Raw genomic sequence first — 22,352 nt, forward strand, 5'->3', positions numbered from 1 at the left:
TGCCCAATACTCTACAGTGATATATTTTGAGAACAGATACTGTAAGGTTTCTAAAAATGTGCTTTGGCAGTTGTGAAAAAACGTAAAAAGAACATTCTCACACACTGAACATTGTGTTTTCAGTCGTTTTGTTGTAGTGTGTAATGATGCGTATAGTGTTTAAATTTTTGCAGGCTTTGAGCAGCTGTTTTGGTGTGAAAGTTTGAGTTTTGAAAAGAGAAGGTGTGGTTTTGTGTATGTAGCTTTAGAAAAGTGTGTTGTGTTTAGAGTTTTGGGAAAATGGAGGAAAGTTTTGTGAAATGTGTTTTAGCAATTTAAAAAAACTGTATTTGCACTACTATGGTAGCAAAAATCTTGGGACATGTTTTGTTGTGATTGTCCATGTTGACTGATTTTGAGTATATGAAGAGAAATAAATCATATTTTCAGTAGTCTGCATTATTGATCTTGTGTTTTGTGAATTTACAACATTGTATATTTGCACTTTCTCTGTGAACTTCACTTACAGCAGGCTAATCACTGAGAGGTAGAATTGCTAAAAGTTAAACACAGCTGTGCGTAACTGGCTCAAACAGAATTAAGTCTTATGAAATGTGTGTGTTTCATATGGTAACACAATATGTTTTTTTTATAAATTAGTGTATAATTTTTACAAGAGTGTTTCATTTTGCGCCCTGCGATGGACTGGCGACCTGTCCAGGGTGTTTCCTTGCCTACCCTAGTGAGGATAAGCGGTTTAGAAGATGAATGAATGAATGAATGAATGTTTCATGTTGCACAGGTTGGGGTGTTCTGCATATTGTGTGTGTGGTTGTGCTAATTGTGTGTAGTGTTTTGAAAATCTGAGCCCTGTTTTGAAAATCATACTTAAGCAATCATAAAAAACTGTAAGTTGTGATTAAAACATGGAACTTGTTCAGCTGTGAACAGTACTGTTAATAAAGTATTTTTGCAATGAGATGCTCTGTTCCATATGGTGGTAGTGTTTCATATGAAGAATGCAGTGGCTGTGGTGATAGAATTTACCATGCAACAGAAGTAGGGTGTGGAGGAACATTGTGGAGGAACATTTAGCTTATCAGATTTGAGTCCTGATGTAGGCATCAATCATTCAGGCTGTGCTGCCCAGTGTGCTGGCTCTTCTATAACAGAGGAAAGGCCTTGACAAAGGCCCATTATTCAGCAGCTCATCTACCGGCGCTTCACACATCACCTGTCAGCCTCATGTCCAGAGGTCGCAGACGGTCATCACTCACATCACTGTCGTCAGAAATCACATCATTACAGGCAGCCCTAGACTGTGTTTTTATCTATCTGTCTAACAAGGTTCTATTAGTTGTCACTCAGCAGTGCAGAACGGCAACTGAGTACCAAGTAACACTAGAAAGGCCAATGGATTTCAGACAGGAAGAGAAGAATGCTAATGCCTTAGTTGAGAATAATAACACAAATGGCAGACATTTTGAAAGCTGAAATATTTCTGAATGTAAAAAAGTACTGGCATTCAGTTAGTGGTGGTTTGCCCGGGCTATTGTGGTACAGGTAGATAGTCGGCTGATTAAGTGAGCCAATATCTGGCATTTTGTACCTGTAATAAATAACTTTACATATGACATTTGAAATTTTACTCAGAATTTTATTTTTGTCATGGTGGAGAGGCCTCTGAAACAGCATTTATAAAATGGGAACAGTCTGCTTCAGACTTAATGGAAGACTGATACACTGATACTTTTTTGCTTTTTACTTGGTCCAGTTGCTTTCACAATTCCCATTAGCAAATGGACCTTTTGGCTGTGTATTTTTGCAAGCACATTATTATATGGTTTTACAGCCCTTCATCTTTTGATATCATATGTACAGCATTTTGTCCTACAATAAAAAAAGATTAAATGATAATTGTAATTATTATTATTATTATTATTATTATTATTATTATTATCATTATAGTAATAGTGGTAGTGTTAGTAGTATATTTATCCATTCTTGCTTGATGCAAAAGACATCTATAGAGTAGATGGTCAGAGGCCTGTACCATAAAGCTGGATTAACATAGTCGGGCTTTCTCTTACTTATCTGGCTTCACTTAACCAGACATCAGCACTCAGGATTTTCGGTACCATAAAGCCGGTTATCAACTCGCTAATTCAACCCAGGCTTTCCAATCTAGATCTGTGCGCGCTCACAGAAAAAGGGCGGAGTTTGCTGCATGCGACCAATCACAGACAAGGAAAAATCCACCCGAGCCGCATACTTTACAACGACGGAGTAGACAATAATCATTAATAAATACGAGGAATATAAATCCATCATCCAGGCAAAAAGCAACACAGTTCAAGCTGCTCACAGCCGCAAGGAATGCTGGCAAAAAATCGCCGACTGTGTCAATGCGTAAATTAGTGGGATTATAATGTGACTTCCTCACCATGACGGCACGAGTCGATCTGACTACAGTAACATTTGTGTGTTCAGTAAATGAATGTGTCTCCCACTCAGCCACACACTACTGCAGAGGAACTGGCCCTCTCTCACAGTGAGGGGCGACCCTCTCTGGACCGCTGCCCTCAGTTTGAGTTTCCTCAGAATCGTCACTTTGATTCAACTGGTTTTGATATTTCATTTTGTAAAGCATCTGACGCCTCATGTTTATTCTGCTGGTTAAAATATTATTTCACTGTCACTTAAAGACTGTAAAACATTTGGCACCAACTCTCATGTGGACTTTTCAGGGCAGACAGCCTAAATACTAAATATGAGCAAACTAATGGAAACCTAAAGGAGCCCAGAGGCTGGCCTGGGTTTTATCAGGCTTTTATTTAATCCTCTGAATTAAATTCCCCTCATTTATTTTCAAAAACATTTTTTAAAAAATCATTACATCAGTCTATCAATTTTTGGTTGGACAATGCAGAGTCATGAGTAAAAAAAATACAAGAAGAATTGTAAAATGTATTAATTTTATAAAATGGGAAAGGGAAAATGGGCAGGGCATTTTCCAAGAGAGCTGATTGGTCAGTAGGTGGGGCTTATACCTGCTGAGCTCTTATCCTGAACTTCACCTGCTCCAGAGCAGGTTAGGTGTTCAGCGTATGTTACCACGGCAACATACCCCGATAAAAAGTAAGCCACCTTCATGGTACAGAAAAGCCAGGGTTAAGCCTGAAGTTAGCTCGCTAAGCCCAAATCCAGCTTTATGGTACAGGCCTCAGGTCGTCAAAAATTTGACATGTGTAGGAACAGTCAATAAAACACACCCTTCCAAACAGCTCTGTGTGTTTAGGAAATAAGGGCGTGTCACTCATCCTCACACCAGAGTCATAACAATCCATGGAGGTTGTATCACTTGCTTGGTCTACTGTCAGTGTGGCAGGAATAAAATTTATCGTCTTGAAAGATCATGACCTATTTGTCTGTCAGAAAAACCCGGCAAGAAACACGGAGGAGGGGTGACACAAAGAAATGATTTTTCTGGTCAAAAAATAAAGTGTGAAGTGGCAAATATGGGTGGGATTCAAATGGTCTATCTGATAAGGTAACATTTAGAAACTCCATTTCCTTTCTAGCATTCAAGTATTTTAATCTTTATCCCATATTTGTAGTGGTCTAGTTTTGCTCAGAAGTTAAAATGATAATGAATGGTATGATGTAGGAATGTACGGGTAAGAATATAAAATTGTGGTAATATAAGAGTATGCTGCCGCAAGCAACTCATTTTGACACTTCATTTAATGGCTGAAATGAGCCGTTTACAAGGGTCACCCCGCCTACCTACCTCAGTTACCCACCTTTTTGTTTGTGAATACTTAAAATCTGACACAGCTTCATAGTACACATTAAATTAAGTAACAATAAAGAAAGTTGTCACAAGTAGGGGTGTAACAGTTTTAGGGGGAGAGTATGGGTAATCAGCCAGAAAAATTTTAGCTGTTTACATAAAACAAATTTTGTACTCAACCACACGTTACTCATGGTAGACCATCTAGCCAAAAATATGATAAACTTACATGTGTTCATGTGAATGGATGTTTGCTTGGTTGCATTTTTAGCTAGCTAACTTCCTTATCAGCTTAAAGGACCATGCCAGAGATTTTGAATTTTAAGCCCATTTACTACAATTTCCCCACATTTTTCACTGCAACAAATCATTTTTCAAGTCATGTTGGGGTGCTAAAAATTTCATAGCATATAATAAAAATCCTTTGATGTTAAATATAAAGTTTTGTTTGAAATATCCACTTTATAATGGTCTGTTTCTGTCACTAACAAAGTTGTCTCTGGTCATGAACCACAGAACTGATAACTGGCTTTGTAAAGCAAATTTCTTCAGGGACTTGGTTTTAGAAAAACTAATGTGGATCACTGTATGGTCTGTATGGTGATGGAATACTGATATGAAAAAATGCTCTCTGAAAGTTCTTTTTCATGTTGTAGCGGATTGAAAAACACAACAGCTAGATAAAACGGAGGAAAAATGATATTGGAGTTCTTAAATATAAATACTATGTTTTGTTCTTCTTTATAGTTTACATGTTAAAGGATCATACCAGTGACTTTGTTTGTGTAATATCTACTAAATGTATATGCTTCATGTTTCTGCTAATATTTTCCCAAACATAGTTTATACTCCACATTTAATGCCATGTCTGTTCCGAATACAATAACTTTTCTCAAACTTAAAATAGGCTGTAGTTATCATGCACATTCCATAGGTCAGGATATTATTCACAGTTCAACATTTTTTTATTGGTATTTTTTGGCTATTTCTTTTGTAGTGACATACACACAAGCATTTATAGTAAACCTCTGAGACTGTCATGTGAGGTCAAGGTGAACAAACTTTAAACATTTAAATGCCTGGGACTTCCCACCAGTCATAAGAACTGATGAAGCTTCTTGGATGAGTGGTGAAACATTTTCAAGACAACCAAGTATAGCTGGCTTGGACTTACCACTACAGAATTTGACTTTCATATACAGCTTGACAGCATGTGTAATTGGTTGATTTTTTAAATGAAGTTCAAGTTTCACCTCACAAGAAATGTATCAGTTGAGCAGACATTACAAAAAATTGCATGTCAACGATATTTATTGAAATATACTATATGTTTGACAGATTTTGAAAGTTGGAGGCACTGTTGTGCATCACAATTTACACAATGTTTTTTAAAGCATTATTATTCCAAAACTGCTAATTGTCGACAATTGCGCTCACTAAATTGCATTAATGTGTAGTTTGCCTGAAAGAATGAAAAATTCTCATCTGTTGGGAACAACTGATCATATTATGTGACAGTATTAATACTGATATTGTCAGTTTTTGACAATATTAATTATCATTTGGAAAATTACATAGATGCTTTTTATCAGTCCTGTTGACAAATTCTTTACATCTGGGCAACATCATAACAAATTATATAGTGTGCCCACCTGATGACAATTATGCCAACACAGATTAGATTGTGCTAGGCCAGTCTGCTATTTATTTTGGATGGAGTAAAGCAGGCCCTGTGTAGATCATTTCATTTGTATCATTTTAAATCATACACAGCTGGAAGTTATTGTGGAGTTCTTCATCCTGAGCGTTTATCAGTAATCTGCCAGACCTGGATCAGAGTCTGCTAATTGGTGACTGCCTGCTATAGAGGTTGGAAAACTGCCCTCTTCCAGGTGGCAGTGTCTCTTCATTTTTTGTCTGTGGTCTCTTGACTACCAAGATCCTTATATGCTAAATGTCTTAATGTAGCCTTGAAGTGAGCCCCAAAAGAACATTTGACCCATAAAACATCTCAGCCATAACGATGTAGGTCATACACACAGGAAGTTTTTGACCACCAATGTCCATGTAAAAAGCATGGAATCCATGGAGTAGGAATTTTCTAAATGCCAAATTCCAGGTGTTCCAAGTGTTTTTGCATCTTGTACTTTCTAGCACCTTGTATGTTTTATAAGGGACTTTCACATCCCCATTCTGTAGTTGGCCTTCACAGGGGTGAAGGGCGGAGATGGATAGCGTTGACCGTGGTGTGTAGCACAAGGCATTAAGGTTATTTGAGCGTTTATGATTCTGTGGCCCAAAATCCAGAACTACAACAGAAATCTTACAAACTAAAAGACTGAATTTTTTCACTTTTTTTTTTTTTTAATGTGAAGACATCCTAAACTGTACAGATCATATCAGTAAAATTGGAATGAACAGATATCAATACTCACTTTCTATAAACATCTTTGTATACAAACATAATTTCTTTATGTACAGAGATACAGAAATTCCATTTATAGAAATCATATATTTAACATATATGCTTTCCTCTGCTGTCATATGAAAGTTGTGTGCATGGAGAGACAAAATAGCAGTCTTCATGGGGTCATTTCATGAGGTCAGAATTCATCCTCCTTATTATTTACCACCACATCACTGATTAGTCTTAACTGTTGCCATGGAGAAACATGCAGTAAGCCGGTGTTCTTCTCCCTTTCAAACCACATACCCTTTAGTCCTTTTGTTTTCCTTCTCGGCCTGTAGACAGTATCAGCCCTGTAATTGACAGATAGTTACGGCTTATGCTCTGTGTGTGTGTGTGTGTGTGTGTGTGTCTGTGTGTATGTGTTTTGTGTGTGTGTGTGTGTGTGTGTGTGTGTGTGTGTGTGTGTGGTGGTTGTGGTGGTGGTGGGGAGGGCGTGGGGGGTGGGGGGGTTCTCAGCTGTTCATCCTGGAGGACTCATCTCCCTCCCATTCCGGTCCTAGGTGAGGCTTAATACTACCCAGACCTCCCTTTCCCTTTGGCTGCCATTACCCAAACTAAGCTCATTTGTCCCCCCCAGTAGACCCATGGTCTGCCTTTTGTTCAGGCCCCAACCTCCCATTCATGTCCCCCAGGGGAGCAGACAAAAGAGGAAAAGACACAGGCCTGAACCTTTTGCCCAGACAGACTGTGGTAAAGCCACCATAAAGAGATGCTGGGCTTGAATGGAGCTGTGCTGTGGCAGGATTTCTCCAGCTTCATCTACGAGCGGTGTCTGTTAACATGTCCTCTCCTAGCCCTGTCTGCAATATCTGCCAACGTCTGCTGGAAGAGAAAGCTTCAATTGTTGCATGATACATCTCTGTCTTTTATTTCTGTGACTTAGAGGAGACAGTGTTCGGTGTGTGAGCCCTGTTTTAGTATGCACAAGAAGCAAGACACAGGAATTTAAATTGGTTTATTTCACAGGCAATGTATCTTGCTTCTGATAGTACAATATCATCTCTGGTTCCATGTTGTCAGATGGAATCCTGGGCTTAGGCTTCGGTTGTAGTTTGTGACACAAATCACATCACATTTAACACCATAAGCTATTTTACTGTAGCTTACGGTTTATGGCATGGTTGGAATACTGTGAGCTCTGCAACATGTTAATCTACAAAGGAATAAAGCCTGACAAATAGCATATCTCTTTCTACCTGTGTAACATTAATAATGAGCTCAGGTTCAGCTAGGAGACAACAGGAGGGATCTGCCATACTGTTTCATACAGGCTCGTCTGTGGAGCTTCAAATAGAGGAGATAAAGAGAAAGGCCCAGGGGGCATCCATGCTGTTTAAATATTATTACAAAAACTGTATTGTAGAAAAAACTATTATAGTAATGAGGAGCGAGGAGTCTGTGCATGTGGAGTTGAGAATGAGAAGTTGACTTTTAAAATGAGGTATCGGCTGTTTGAAAAAGATGACACCCACTCTTGTAAAACGATTCAATCAGAAATGCTCTCAGTATGAATACTTATTATGGTAAGCAATATGTTTGATGTAGTCTGCATTAGTTTTAGATTTCATTCATAGCAAAACACAAAACATAAATACATTTACACTCATACTTAATACATCTGACCAGCATATTGGTACGGTTCATGCAATTCCTTGCCCAATCTCATACTATGCTGCACTATACTACACTGAGGGAATGAACACAGCTGAAGCATAACACTGTCAGTCGGTCAGATTAAACATAGATGCATTGCATGAAGTACATACACATTTTAGTGTCTATAAGCTCATAATTAAAAAAAAAAAAAAAAAAAAAGACTTCATGGAACTATGGTCCATTGATAAGGGCGCCCCTGTAGCTCACCTGTTGGAGCCAGTACCTCTTATTAAAGTTGAGTCCTTCCTGCAGATGCCTGAGTCCAAGCAGTTTGCTGCATGTCATCCCCTCTCTCTCCCTTGCCTTTCCTGTTTCTCTCTACTGTCACTCTCAAATAAAGCTGAAAAAATAAAATAAAATAAAAATAAAAAAAAATCGCCACAGTATCTCTAAATGATAAGAAGAATAGTTGCAGATTGAAGGTGGAGAAGATTCTTGTATGGATATGTGTGAGCTGCTGTCATTAAGGCCAGAGGGTGATATGAATGCTGTGGCCAGTGGATAGTAACACATAGTATGGAGACAAGTATTTGCATAGACTGCTCTGATGAGAGAAGTCTGATTGTGGTGTGGATTACTTTATGCCCCTGCCTTAACCTTCACTGTAAGTTCCATTATTGGCATGAATGACACCACCATTAAGTAAAAGTAAATGTAAGATTGTCACTGAAATGCTTTATTTTCAAATACAGGGTGACACAAAAAAACGGGAACTTTTTAACAATCCAATAAAACCAAGAGTGATGGAAGAAAAATATTTTATTCATAGTAATTGAAACCTTAAAACATGCCATTTAAGAAACAATGATGGAATATTCATTTTTTAAAAATTGTGCCGCCACTTGCTCATGTCTGCCAAAACGCACTTCAAAGATTCCCGTTTTTTTTGGGTCACCCTGTATATTAAAGTTTTGGGCAGAGGAAGAGAAAATTTAGCTTTCTGTTTGGAAAATGCTGGACTCACCATGGATGGCCCCACCTCCACCCTACTACATTCCAAAAAGATCATTAGTTTACTGGTGAGAGTGGTGAGCTACTTTCATCATCAGCCCTGGTGCAGTCTGCTGAAGCTTGGTGTTTAAAAGCCCAGTAAAATCAGTTTATAGCCTTGTTACTGATGAAAGTTTTAGCACAAAACTATTTACTATGTCTGTGTATGAAATGGACATGAATTTAAGATGTGTGCTGCATTCAGTCTTCAGAATTTTTGGTATTTGCTTTCCCTATTAACATAGTCTGGTATTATTAAAATGGCTGTGTCCATATTTCCATGAAAAATAAGGTGAATAGCAAGTCACTTTCTGTTTCTCAGCTGGTGCAAATGTGACTGGCTTTAATAGGTTTGCTGTGGAAAAAAGGACAGCACAGTTGATTGATTTTCATGTTATGTTGTTTATTGTCATGTTATCGTGTTTTTTTAAATCATTTTTTGGTATTTTAAAATACAAAACACATGTATTATGATTAAATACATTTTTGAGACCAATATTTTTGTAGTTTATTTTGATGCATTTGATAAGGATGTAGGTATATTATGTAACATGTTAGATTATGAGGTATTTTTGTCCATCTCTGGCTTTATGCAATCCTGCAGGATGATGAATGAGTTGAAAGATGAGAGTCTTGTAACCTGGGACCACTCACATTGTAGCTTTGCCAGAGGCCAGAAGCTTTCTGTAGCTTTGGCTTCTTCATGTCACCCCTTGGTGACACTGATTTAAGTTTAGGTCTCACGGGTCATTTTTCTCCAAAGGTCCCTTACTATTAGTAGCCTCAGACACAATCCATTCTCTGCTCTTGCACAATGTGCAGTTTTTAATTCTTTACCCCATTATATATTATATTATATTATATTATAGATAAAGTGGAATGTAGAGAGATACAAAAAACAGCACTCTGTAAATTGTGGTAAGAGGCTCTCAAATATATGTATGTGTGTGTGTGTGTGTGTGTGTGTGTGTGTGTATATATATATATATATGTGTGTGTGTGTATGTATTGATTTTACAATGTAAAATTAAAAGGTTTTAAACTGCACTATATGGAATGGTAATTTGGTAATCTCATTCATTCAGTTGTATTTGTCATAACCGTTCAAATAATCACCATTTAGACTGACTTAGATTAGTAAAGCTTCACTAATCTGTACTTGTAGGTCTGTTTCATTTAAAGGTATCCTAACATAACATTAACCTCATGATACACAGGAACCGAGAAGAAAGTCCTGCAGGCACAAAATCACCTTTGCAACAATTTAATGCATGGATACGTTGGTTTTTCAACCCTTCAACACAAAGTGCAATGCTCTTGCCTTCATTGGTTGGATGATTTATAACATCTAACACTGTGCCCCTATAGCCTAGTCAGTCATCTCCCATTTACTGTCTTTTGTAAACAGCTGGTCAGGAGGAAATGGTTTACAAGTCTTGACATGCTCTGTTAGCCCTATATTTGTTTACTGAGTAGTGGGGGTGTTCTCTGTCTGATGGGTAAAATGTATATACATTTCACTGCCAAAAAGTCAAGGCAGTTCAAATTAAAAACTTACATTTCCCTGCTGCCTTAAGACCATGAGTCTCAGGTTTAGGTTATCTCAGGTTTAGATTATTTTCTTCTGTTGTTTAAATTGTTCACTCAGGTTTAGGTAATTTTCTTCTGTTGTTTAAATTGTTCATATTTCTATTTTTTTTCTAGATTCCTTGTTTATAATGTTTAAATTGCTTTTTGCTATTTATTATCTGTTTATACAACAGTATAAACAGATACTAATGTAAATTATGCTTCATATTTTGCTATCCACTTTGCTGCTGTAATGCTTAAAATTTCCCCACCATGGGACTAATAAAGGAATATCTTATCTTATCTCTTATCTAATGAGTAAAACCCACTTAAGAGTAGAATTAGTTTATCTTACAAACTCAATTTGAAAATGTTGATACAGCTGCTAGGATTCCCTTCATGCAATACTTGTAAAAACTAAGTTGTAAAAGTGAAGAAACTATTGATTATTTGTTAACGTGGCTTCACTCTCTGATTTAAAAGAAAGGAAGATATCTCTCATATTACTCATAAGAAAAAGTTAATGCTTTCTAGGGATGCAACTGAATCTGAATCCATATTCAGCAAGTAATGAATAATGACTCTCATTAAGAAATGATCCTCCCAAACATTTTTAAAAAAGTTCAGCTTTCGATCCTTCATATAATATTTTGACAATCTGGGTTTACTTGTTAAGGATAACACTGCTTTGGCTGTGTTCAACTCCGATCTTTTACTTTGGAGCAGCATAAACAAAGTTATCATAAAACAAATTGCATAGCGGATGGAGATATACCAAAAGAATAGACAATAACACTCATTGTGCACAAACCATCATGAAACTTAATAACAACACAAAGCCCACATTATAAACAATACACATACAAACAAAGTAACTAAATGGGGAACATGAGCTAACCAACAATGAACTGGGCTATGTAAATGTCTATTGCCCAAAATCATCCTGGGAAACTCCACTGACTGGAGTTCACTCAGACATCAGTCACCGAGCGAGACAGACGTCCGCCACATTTTTTCACAGCTAGTGGGTCTTCTATATAGTTTTAATAAACAGGAATTTCAGTCATTTGATATTTCTTTGTAGGTCTGCATGATTTTATAGCACGATTATTAATTGATTTTAGATACAAAAATATTTTTATTGCAATGTCACATAAACAGGGCCTGGAAGGGCGCAAGGGAGTAATTTTGCCTCGAGCGCCAACATAAAAATTCTTCCACTCCAGTCATTGTACCTACATGATGGATGTGAATAAAACTCTTGAAGTTGAGCTAAATAAAATTATGCCCAAAACACAGGATAACTAAAAAATAAATATGCCATCAAGGAATACCACCAAATGAGGATGTCCTAGTGTGTGCCTGACATCAGTACTGGCAGCTGTGTCATGATCAGAGCAAAATACAGGCAGACAGAGAAATCCTCATTCAATCCAATGGAGAAATCCAGAAAACCCACCCCGTTTAAGGTGTCACCGCTCGGTCACCGTTTGAGTTACAGACTTGATTCAAAGCTTAAATGAGTCACGAGACTCGGATCTATAAATGTCCCATTTACATGATTTTGCTATCTTTTACCGTTTTGGAGTTATGGCAGTTTTAGTTTGAGAGTGTTTTCTGCTCCCTCTGAGCTCTTACAATGGGTGTGTATTGCGCATTCCTGAGGCAGCTAGAGTGAGTCACATGTCCAGGCAGAGTGCAGAGCAGAGCACACCAGAGTCAAAAATGTTTGAAAACTCTTCACAGCTCCCACAAACTTGGTCCAATCCACATCAAAACTACATATTTTTCTAGGAATTTTTGTCCTCTTTCCATCTGCATAGTTTTCAAAGCCGTCAGACTTGACGAGGTGTTGGTTTTGGTCACTCCGACTTTGAGGGCTTATGAAATCCAAACGATTCAAATTAATAATAAATCTTTAGTAACTTTTGTTCAGCACTGTGTCCTCTGTCATGTATTAGGTTTTCAAGCCGATTCCATTTACGCCCTGGGAGGAGATAGATTCAGCATAAAGCGAAATTTTGGGCGAGAATGTGAACTTTGCAATGCAAATTGTGGACTTTCTGTTGGTTTTAGAGGGGGGGTGTCAGCGCGTGATTTGTAGGGCTTGATGAGACCTACATTTCGGCGTTGGTTTGGTCTTTCTATCACATTCCTGTGGGCTGCAGCGGCTGCCTTTGTGTGCCTAGGTGGCGCTACCGAGCCCATTTTTGAACTTAGGGGGTCCGTTTGTCCATTTTATCAAATTTTTCGCCAGACCTGGCCTGCGTGCCGAATTTGGTGAGTTTTGGAGCATGTTTAGGCATCAAAGAGACGTAATAATAATGAAGAAGAAAAAGAAACGGTACAAAAACAATAGGGCCCTCTTTCAGAGGCGAGGGCCCTAGTTAGAGTTCAAGTTCAAACATGAATATTGAAGTTCGGTAACACTTTACAATAAGAGTACAACAATTGACGTTAGTTAATGCCGTAATAAACATTAAGTAACAGGTAATGAACATTAAGTAACTGTTAACTAACCGTTAACTAATGTGTCTAAGAATCATGTACTAATGCTGTTCATGCTAAGGTATTAATTTATATGTTATTTAAGGGTTATTGTAGATATTATTAACATTAGTCAATGCCATAATAATCATTAACTAACAGTTAATTAACCATTACGGCATTAACTAACATTAACTAACGTTAATTGTTGTACTCTTATTGTAAAGTGTTGCCTGAAGTTTTTTTTTTTTTTTTTTGTGATGTCACCTCTTGTTTCAGAATGAGTTTAACTAGTGTTTTGAAAATTATTTCATATGATTGGGGTCTTGTTCTCTGGCAAAACGACCCCATAGGGTGCGTGAACAGCGTGAGTTGTGTTTTAAAGCTAAGTGACCTCTAGTGGTCCTGTAAATAAGTGCACACACACTTGACCCAAGTTGAAATCCAAGTTAGGCAGTGTTCATTTTTAGATATCAACATTGTAACACACAATCTTGTGACAATTGGTCTTAGTCATTTGATCCCTTGCTGTTTTTATTTAAAGTTGTCATGGTTTTGCAAAGCTATGTGTGTCTGTTTTAAAGTACAGCTGATGTTTTACCTCACCTTGCCGCTGTTTTCTCACGGCGTTCTCCCAGTCCCCTCAAACTGACGACTGCACATGTCATTTCCACATCCAAATACCGTATTCAATTCTGGATATTTTGTATGAGTTTGGGCTTGGGTCATGTCGGCACCAAGATTAACCCTTTCTGTAACTTCACAATGTGCTGCTTAAGGAAGTGTACACAGGGAGTTTGGGCCATGTAAGGTAGCAACATTAATGACTGGCCAGATGACAGACAAAGTAGTGAACTTAAAATAAAATAGCTGTCGCCCAAAGTGGAATCTTTGGAGTCAGGCAGCTTTTTCCTACCTGAGGTAATACGTTAATGATTTATATGCCAAAATATCAATATATCTTAATAAAACTTTGTATTTTTCTTCTCAAATGAGTGATGATGCTAACTTTAGCTCTCTAATATTAGCAATTTATTATTATTTCTTTTCTTAACCTAAACCAAGTCTTTTAGTGGCTAGCAGGTATGCTAGTGAATGTTTGTTAGTGGCTGTTAGCTTGCTAGCTTGCTCCCTCAGGAAATGCTGGTGGTAATGGTCATATTCCAGATGTTCCTGTAGATCATATTAGAGGGCTGCAACAAACAACCTATTTGGTAGTATGGGATGGAGGACCTGTTGCTTGTTCTATGGTGACAAAACCATAAGTGTTGCAAATGATGGATCATCACAAATCTGGGACTAATGGTCCAAATGTAAACAAGTGGCTGGATTTGCCTGGATGTACGCTTAATGTATAAATTATGTCTTTGTTGTTGAATGTTGCATATTAAGATCTATCAAAGCTCTCATTCAAAAAAGTTTAAGTTTGAAGTTCTAGATTTTGTTTTGCATTAGTTAATGGATACTTGCTGCCTTCGCATGAATGCCATATTAACAATTGTTCCAACTGCTTCACAAACAGGTCAAGGACACTTTGGCAGCCTTCTTGATTCCTCTTCACCTCAACTGTCCGTTCTGGTGGAATCATAAAATTCATGTTTGGTTTTAATACTGGGGTGCAAGCCAATTTGCAGGTGCATACTGCACAGCATGTACATGTGTGTTTTCAACATCAGGGACACTGTTGAATTATTAAAGCAATATTACAGGACTACTACAGACAGCAGTGAGCATGTTTGCATGTCTGTCCATGACTATGTCTATGATAGATATTTCCAACTGTCAGCTTTCAGGGAATACATCTAATAATGATAATAATAATAATAATGATAATAATAATAATAATAATAATAATTTATTGATAAAGCACTTTCAAGGACCCAAACACTTGTAAAGTTAAAGTCGTCAAATTTCACAGAAATAACAGTTGTGAAAAAGGTCTATAGGGTTCCAACATTTCATACTTGGACCCCTAAACATTATAATCCTAAAAAAAGTGTTCCAGCAGCTTTGGTGCTTGGACCCCTGATTACAACAACAACAACAACAACAACAACAACAACATCAGCAATAGTGATAACAACAACAACAATAATAGTAAGAGTAATATTACTACTACTACTACTACTACTACTAACAACAACAACAACAACAATAATATAATACTACTAATAATAATACTTGAATACTAAAAATACTTTGTTCTTCTTCTTCTTATCATCATCATCATCATTATTATCAGAACAAAAATGATCAGGGTTCCAGCACTTTGTGGTTGAACCTCTCAAATGATCTCTAAAAATCACAACAGATACAATAATAGACATAATAAAAGACATAATTGAGGAATTTGTGTTTATTTATTATCATTGTATGTCTATGTGGCCTATAAATTGGTCTGGGGGGTAATAGATCTGTTTGTTTTCTACACTATCATGTTGTAATCTATATGAAGGGCAGCGTGGCTCAGGAGGTAGAGCAGTCGTCTGATAATTGGAAGTTCACCGGTTTGATCCCCACCTCCTCCAGAGTGTGTCAAAGGGTCCTTGAGCAAGATACTGAACCCCTCACTGCTCCTGATGGACAGCTTGGCACCTTCTGCCATGAGTGTGTGAATGTGAGGCAAACATTATAAAGTGCTTTGAGTGGTCAGTAGACTAGAAATGCAGTCCATTTACCATTTATGAAATAGATTCAGAGAGACCATTTTTTTTAATTTCATATTTATATGGACAAGAGTCATGTGTCTTATGTGCTGTGCTGTCTGTGCACTGTCGGCTTTGAAGCAGTTGTCATATGCATATGGTAGCTGGAGTGAACAGCGCACCAACTGTAGCAACACAAAAAGTTGGTGGACTGCTTATAGGGGGCAAAGGTCATAGAGTGCCACATAGATGCAAGGTCTCAACTCTATGTTGAAGACATCTGTTGGCCTTTTACAGATGCCCCCAGCAGCTGTGTCTGTGTGTGGTCCAAGACAGCTGCCCCACTGCCATAGCATTTGTTCAGGTGAGAAATTATGCATACAGCATAGAACCTGGATGAAATACAAACTCATTGCTATTTTTAAATTCCCACAGTGTGCAAAACTGTTACCTACACATAATTTTTGACAACAATACTGTTGTTAACCTGTACTGTACCTGAGAAACTTTGCTGTCCCATCCTGTTTTATCAAAACCAGGATGACCTCCAGATCAAAGACAAAGACGGAAACATGCCTGTTCCTGTCTAGGATTAAGGATTCTACAAATATAGCTGTTATAACTGTGCAAACATCACCAGAAAAGCGAAAGAAAAAGATTTGGTTCTCTTCTCCTCCTACTATCCTCCATGTCTCATGAAAGCTATGGAATGGGCCATCTATTTCCCATGTTATAAATTATAGATCAGTGCTAATAGGCAGTTTCTCCCTTGTTTAACTTATTGTGGCCACAGGCTTATTGCTGATGGCTGGCTTTACTTGCACCCCCAGTGTGGTGCTCTTCACGAACACTTTACCTTCAATCATGCTGTTATTGTCTCATTATTGCATTAGAGAGGCATGGGCTCCTCTAGTTTGGGGTGGAGGAGGCAGACTGGATGTCTGTCCAAGTGACCCTCCCTGAGGACTTAATCCACACCTTACCTCTTCACTGTTGCATAATGGATGAAGGACAGACATTGGGAGGGAGGGAAGGAATGGGAGCAGGGCCTTTATTACCTTCCAATTCATTTTTAATGAGGTAAACAGGTCTTTCCAGGTCACCTGCAAGCTTACACACACCCATAGCGGGTGGTGTGTCTTCCCCATCAGCTGCCTTATTGTTGCCCGCTTTGACATCCTCCATGGCTGCAGGGGCTCCATAGTATAATTAGGTCTCACTGTCATTGACAGAACGTGTCTCACTTTCCACAGAGTCCTTTTCCTTCAAGTTAGATGCACCAATTATACAGTAGGAGGAAGACCCTATTATAAGTGCTCCAGGCAACCTTTGCCTCAGTTTTTCACTGTATCCAGATTAAGTTTTCCACCAGCAAGTTATGCACTGTGAATAGCACCATCACAATTAAGTTACTGCATATTGTTTCATAATTGATTTCATTGCAATTTGCACCTCATAAATTGAATTTTAAATAGGCTGTGTAAGTGTGTTTTTGAATATAGACTGACCTTCTGCAGTTGCTGGAGGTGTTTCTAACCTTTTGGAATGCTCTAACATTTTTGTGCCTCCCAATCTCTCTTCTTGGCATCTTATTGTAGCATTTTTGTGTGTGTATGTTAAATGACAGCCGATAAACCTGAACATTGTTGTGCGCGTATGGAAATAAAATGGGCTCCCTCAAGCAAGTGCTTGGTTCCATAGCGACAGAAATTGGATGACAGGAAGGGATGCACATACTGGTGTCATCTGGGAAATCAAACCTGCACACTGAGTTGCTCTGAAAGTCGGTGAACAGGTACGCCTTCACAAACAGGGAGGTGGAGAACTCCCACAGCAATTCTCTGCAAAGCCTGGCGATGCTGTGAAGGAGAGAGTGTGCGACAGGAAGGTGAGAACAGGAACAGATGGAGAGACACAGGGACTCTGCATTTACAGTCATACTCATTTAAAACAGGTGCTATACATAGCCTTGTTTTCAACCATCATCTCCTAAATGACATCATTAGAGCCAGTCATTAAAAAAAGATCTTTTTCCCTTGGACTGTATAGATTTCCTCCATCCCCCTGGGGAGCGGGGATGAAAATGAATTTAGGGCCCCTTGAGTCATTGAATATGCTTTTTATCACCCGATAGCTGTGCTACATTTGTGCCATTGTGCTGTATATAGGATTAGAGAGGATCTTTTCTGCCTGACTGGCTACTGGCTCTCAGCAACAAGACGAGGATCATTTCCCCTGCTGAGAAAAGTCCATCTCAGCCTGGCAGAAACCCTCACCACACACCGCTGTGTTCAGTGTGGATCCTGACTCATACACCACCAAGCTTTATCAACATGTGTGGGGCTTCAGATTGGGAAGACATAACCCCAGACATTGACACACGTTTCCCTAGACTCTCACCATTATCACCTTGCAAAATTCCTTTATAAACATCCAGTTTTACTGAACAAACAGGACAACATTTTCTGTTTTCTGATATATCAAGCAGAAAAAAATTCTGATGGGGTTTGATTTTTCAAAACCCTCTTCATTTCTCATGGGCAGCTCAGTCATCATCATCATCACCAGCAAAGCCCTGTTATTAGACTGGTGGGGTCACATTCTGATTTAATAAGTGTCATGCTATCCTCTTTAATGCATATCTCTTCGGCCTTTGAAGTCTGTACTGTGTTTCTCCTGGAATGAGGGCTGGATGGGAGCTGTGTGGTGGAGGATCTTCCTGAGCTCTTTGTTCTTGTGTTTATTTGAGGCAAGTCTGCCTGTTTACATCAAATCCTTTGTGCAGAACCATTGGTAATTGCAACCAGTGGATCTCCAGTACCTGGAGCAGACTCTAATCAAGAGTTGCTTTTTGACAAGATTATGTGATGCAGGACATCAGGTTTCAGGTCCCAGGTTTTTGTTGGCACAATGGCAACCCAGCTGGAGAATGAATTGGTAGACTTGCAGTGAACCCATGAACCCATCACATGATCATTTCCACACCATATTTATTGCAAACACACCAATCAGCAGCAACTTAGTGAACATTTATCTGAACAAGCAATTACCATGGAGGAGGTGGGCAAGTTTATTGTCAACTCAAACACACACAACACAGTAACAATTCATTTTAAAGGATGATACCAGTGATTTTGCATATGTAGTGCAATATCTACAGAATGTATATATTTCACATTTCTTCTAATTGTCTGAAGCCAGCAGTTGTATTTTAGAGTGCTGATATAATTTTTCCTAACTTTCATCCAGTCATTGGTGTCCATTCATTATGCTATGAAGTGAAAATGAACTCTAAGACTTTCTTCACATCAGTATTCCATCACAGTAATAAAGTCATCCAGATTTGTTTCCCCAGCCAATGTTATGTTTTGATGGCTTGAATTGCTTGAAAATGGGTGGCATGAAATGGTCCCTCTAGTCCCCAGGGAAACATTTACTTTACACAGAGCGTTATTAGTTCTGTGGTGATGAATGGCGATGTATTTGTTATCTGCAGAAGCAGAACATTATGAAGTGGCTGTTTCAATGAAAGAATCATATCTAAAAATCAAGGGATTTGATTAGATGTTGTGAAATCTTTTCTGCATGATTTGCAGAATGCCTTGTTTTGTGATGTAAAATGTTGGATAATTGTAGAAAATGGGCCAAACATTCAAAATCAGTGGTATGGTCCTTTTAGAAGAGATTTTAGAAAATGTTTTTTTTTTTTTTTTAAATGATATTGGAAAGAAATTGATTTCACAACATGAAGCAAGGACCACATTGACAGGTTTTCACCGTTGGTGCCAGCATTTATTCAGTGTCAAAATGTTTTCCGGAACTTAAATTGCGGTCCTTATTGTTCTAATGGATGGAGGCCAGTCAGCCCCTCTACTCTCACTGCTTTCAAGTTCTTAAATGCCATGTTAATGCAGGGCCTGCATTCATTCATGTCTTCCTTTTGTATTGGCTTGCCTACTGCAAATGTTTTGCTAATGGTCTATCACCCCCCCCCCCTTCCCCACACACACACACACACACGCCACCCCCACCCCTCCATTTTCCTCTCCCACTGTCTTTCTCCCTCTCTCTCTTTCTGTCTGTCTCCCTCTGTCTCTTTCCAGCCTTCAGGCATCCCGTTTCAGCTCCTTAGCTTCAAGTCACCATGGTATGGAGGGGGTGAAGGGGTGGTGGTGGTGGTATGGGGTGGGGGAGGCATTTAAGAAAGCGGTAGGTGGGAGTGGAGTCTGACCGCAGAGGGTCTACTGTTTAAGAGAAAGGGAATTCTCCCTCCCCTCTCTCTTTCACTCACTCCGACTCTCTCTCTCTCTGCTGCATTGCCTGTGTCTCTCACCCTCTCTCTCTCTCTCTCTCTCTCTCTCTCTCTCACCCGCTCTTTCCTCACTGACTGCACAACATCAGCTGGCTCTGTAGGTAGACTGGAGTAAACACTCTTGGAGAACAGGGAGAGAGGGAGGAAAAGATGACAAGGCTGTCAGCGCTCTGAGAGACACAGACTGGCTGATAAGGCTTTTTTCCACATCGCTTCAGCTTACATTTCCCCCAGTAGCAGAGAGCTGCCAATTGTGTGTGAGGTAAGTCTTTACCTGTGTGGAGCATGGAGCTGGTGTGTTTGCACAGAGGCAGAATGAACGTGTTTATGGCTTTGCTTGATTGAGACAATTGAGATGACTGGATTGCAAAGCTTGACACATTTACATTTTCTCAGCATTCTCTCAGTTTCATAGAACTTAATGTAAAACTTTCCAGAAGACATTTTTAGGTATTTAATTTATTTAGAATGTGCCATATATGATATATGTGCTGATATACCATTATTCTGTAAATGATCATGCTTTATATTAACCTCCTGTATGATACAGAATGTGGCCTATATTAGCAAAAATAAAATTACTTCTGTTTTTCAAAGCTGCTTCTGTCATTCACCCTCATGTTTTACAATCAGAGACTTCAGAGACCAGCTTCATTTTGTTCTTAACTGCATGCACCTGGGTGCCCATTATGTTTTACTAGTAAAGTTTTTGCCCATGCTGACTATTTTCTGTTTATTAGCAGAGCAGGTGAACATGTGAGAGATGGAAGTTAGTGATGATCTACTGAAGAATTCTACTTGCATCAGGGCTTATGTTGAGTTGTGGTCAGATGGGCTAGAAGAGGAGAGAGAGGCAGTGAGTGAGTGTGTGTGTGTGTGTGTGTGTGTGTGTGTGTGCGCGTGCGTGCACACGTGCGCATGCTGCTTGCCAAAGTAGATCCAGCTCCGTCCAGCAGACAGCAGGCTTCTGTAACCCAGGAGACAGACAGCTGCTCTGTGTTAGACTCTGCTGCTGATTTCTCTCCCAGCTCCTCACCGTGCACACTGCTAACTGACTGTGTAGAGCCTTATTACCACATGCATGTGCACACACACACACACACACACACACATTGAGTGTTCGTCTTCATATGCTTGTAGGTGTCTATCTGCAGCTCAGTGTAATTTGTTTGTCAATTGCGTCCCATGAAGAGCTGGTAAACCTGTGTGTGTGTCTGTGTGTGTGTGTGTGTGTGTGTGTGTGTGTGTGTGTGAGAGAGAGAGAGAGAGAGAGAGAGAGAGAGAGAGAGAGAGTGTTTGACAGATGATACACAGACAAGTATTCATCCAGTATTTTGTGCTGATATTCACTATCTTTACATTTGGTCATTTTTATATTTGAAGACCGGAGTTACATTGTTGTTAGTGTGGAAAGGTCTCTGAAACAGCATTTCGACTCACTAGATGAATATTTACAATGAACCAAACATTAACCCTAATATAAAAACTAGGTAGAGAGTGAGAGAGAGAGGGGGGGGGGGGGGAGCGAGAGAGAGAGAGAGACAGATGAGGCAAGCAATAGACAATGTGAAAGAGAGAAAAGAGAAAAGAGCCATAGGATAGCAGGGCATCATCTGCCGGGTGCTTTTGCCATGTTTAAGATTTTTTTGTGGAACTTTCAGATTATACACATGAACATTAGGAACATAAGGCTAGCAGACGACCACTGCGTAACAGACATGCTGTCCGCTCATAGCTGGCTGCACGGGCTTGGTACATTAATGTTTTATGATGCTGTGGTTACACATGGAGGAGCCACTGACAGTGACACTCGGCATGGAAATGAGTGGGAAAAGGGTCTTTGTTTGGACAGCTGTTGGCTCCCAACACTCCATGCCCTACAGTGCTTTCTGAGGGGTTGACTGTATTTAACCCCACTTAGCTCCTCCACTGGTGATTTAGAGGAGACAATAATTGTGGGTATTCATGATGACCCATGCTGGGCAAGGCTCAGGAGAGCCACAGTGATTCTGTTGGACAATGTCAATGTCATATTCAGTTCTAACCAATCCACACCCCCACCACTGTCTCTCCCGCCCTCCCTTTTGTCTCTTTGCTTCAGCACTTCCATTAGTTCCTCATGAGATGTTTGATTTTATTTCCTTCATTTTATTTTATTTTATTTGGATAATTTCACCTGAACTGTGCTCATTTTCATCAGTTTCTGGTGAAGTGTCTCAAATTATTGTATGTATGTATGCATTTATTTGTATATTTTGTAATCATTTATTTATGAATTTATTTATTTATGCTGGGGGGTAATTTCACCTGGACTGTGCTCAGTAGTGGATACAGCCACCTGTGGGCCAGATGGTTCAACAAAGACATTTCTCAGTGCTTGAATATAAGAAGCCCATCTCGCACAGTAAAAATGCAGATGTGGTGATGATTGAAGAGACTGTTGGCCAAACA

General features: G+C 39.1%; 1 protein-coding gene across 1 annotated transcript in view; it reads left to right on the top strand.

The window, feature by feature from the left end:
* Window positions 1-20,051: 20,051 nt before the first annotated feature.
* tncb (tenascin Cb) overlaps window positions 20,052-22,352 on the top strand; it is an 85,421-nt gene continuing 83,120 nt past the window's right edge. Inside the window, exon 1 of the mRNA XM_030060638.1 lies at window positions 20,052-20,163. The gene's annotated coding sequence lies outside the window, so the exon portion shown is untranslated. The remainder of the gene's footprint in view (window positions 20,164-22,352) is intronic.

This window comes from Myripristis murdjan, chromosome 9, assembly GCF_902150065.1.
Source record: "Myripristis murdjan chromosome 9, fMyrMur1.1, whole genome shotgun sequence".
NCBI lineage: Eukaryota > Metazoa > Chordata > Actinopteri > Holocentriformes > Holocentridae > Myripristis > Myripristis murdjan.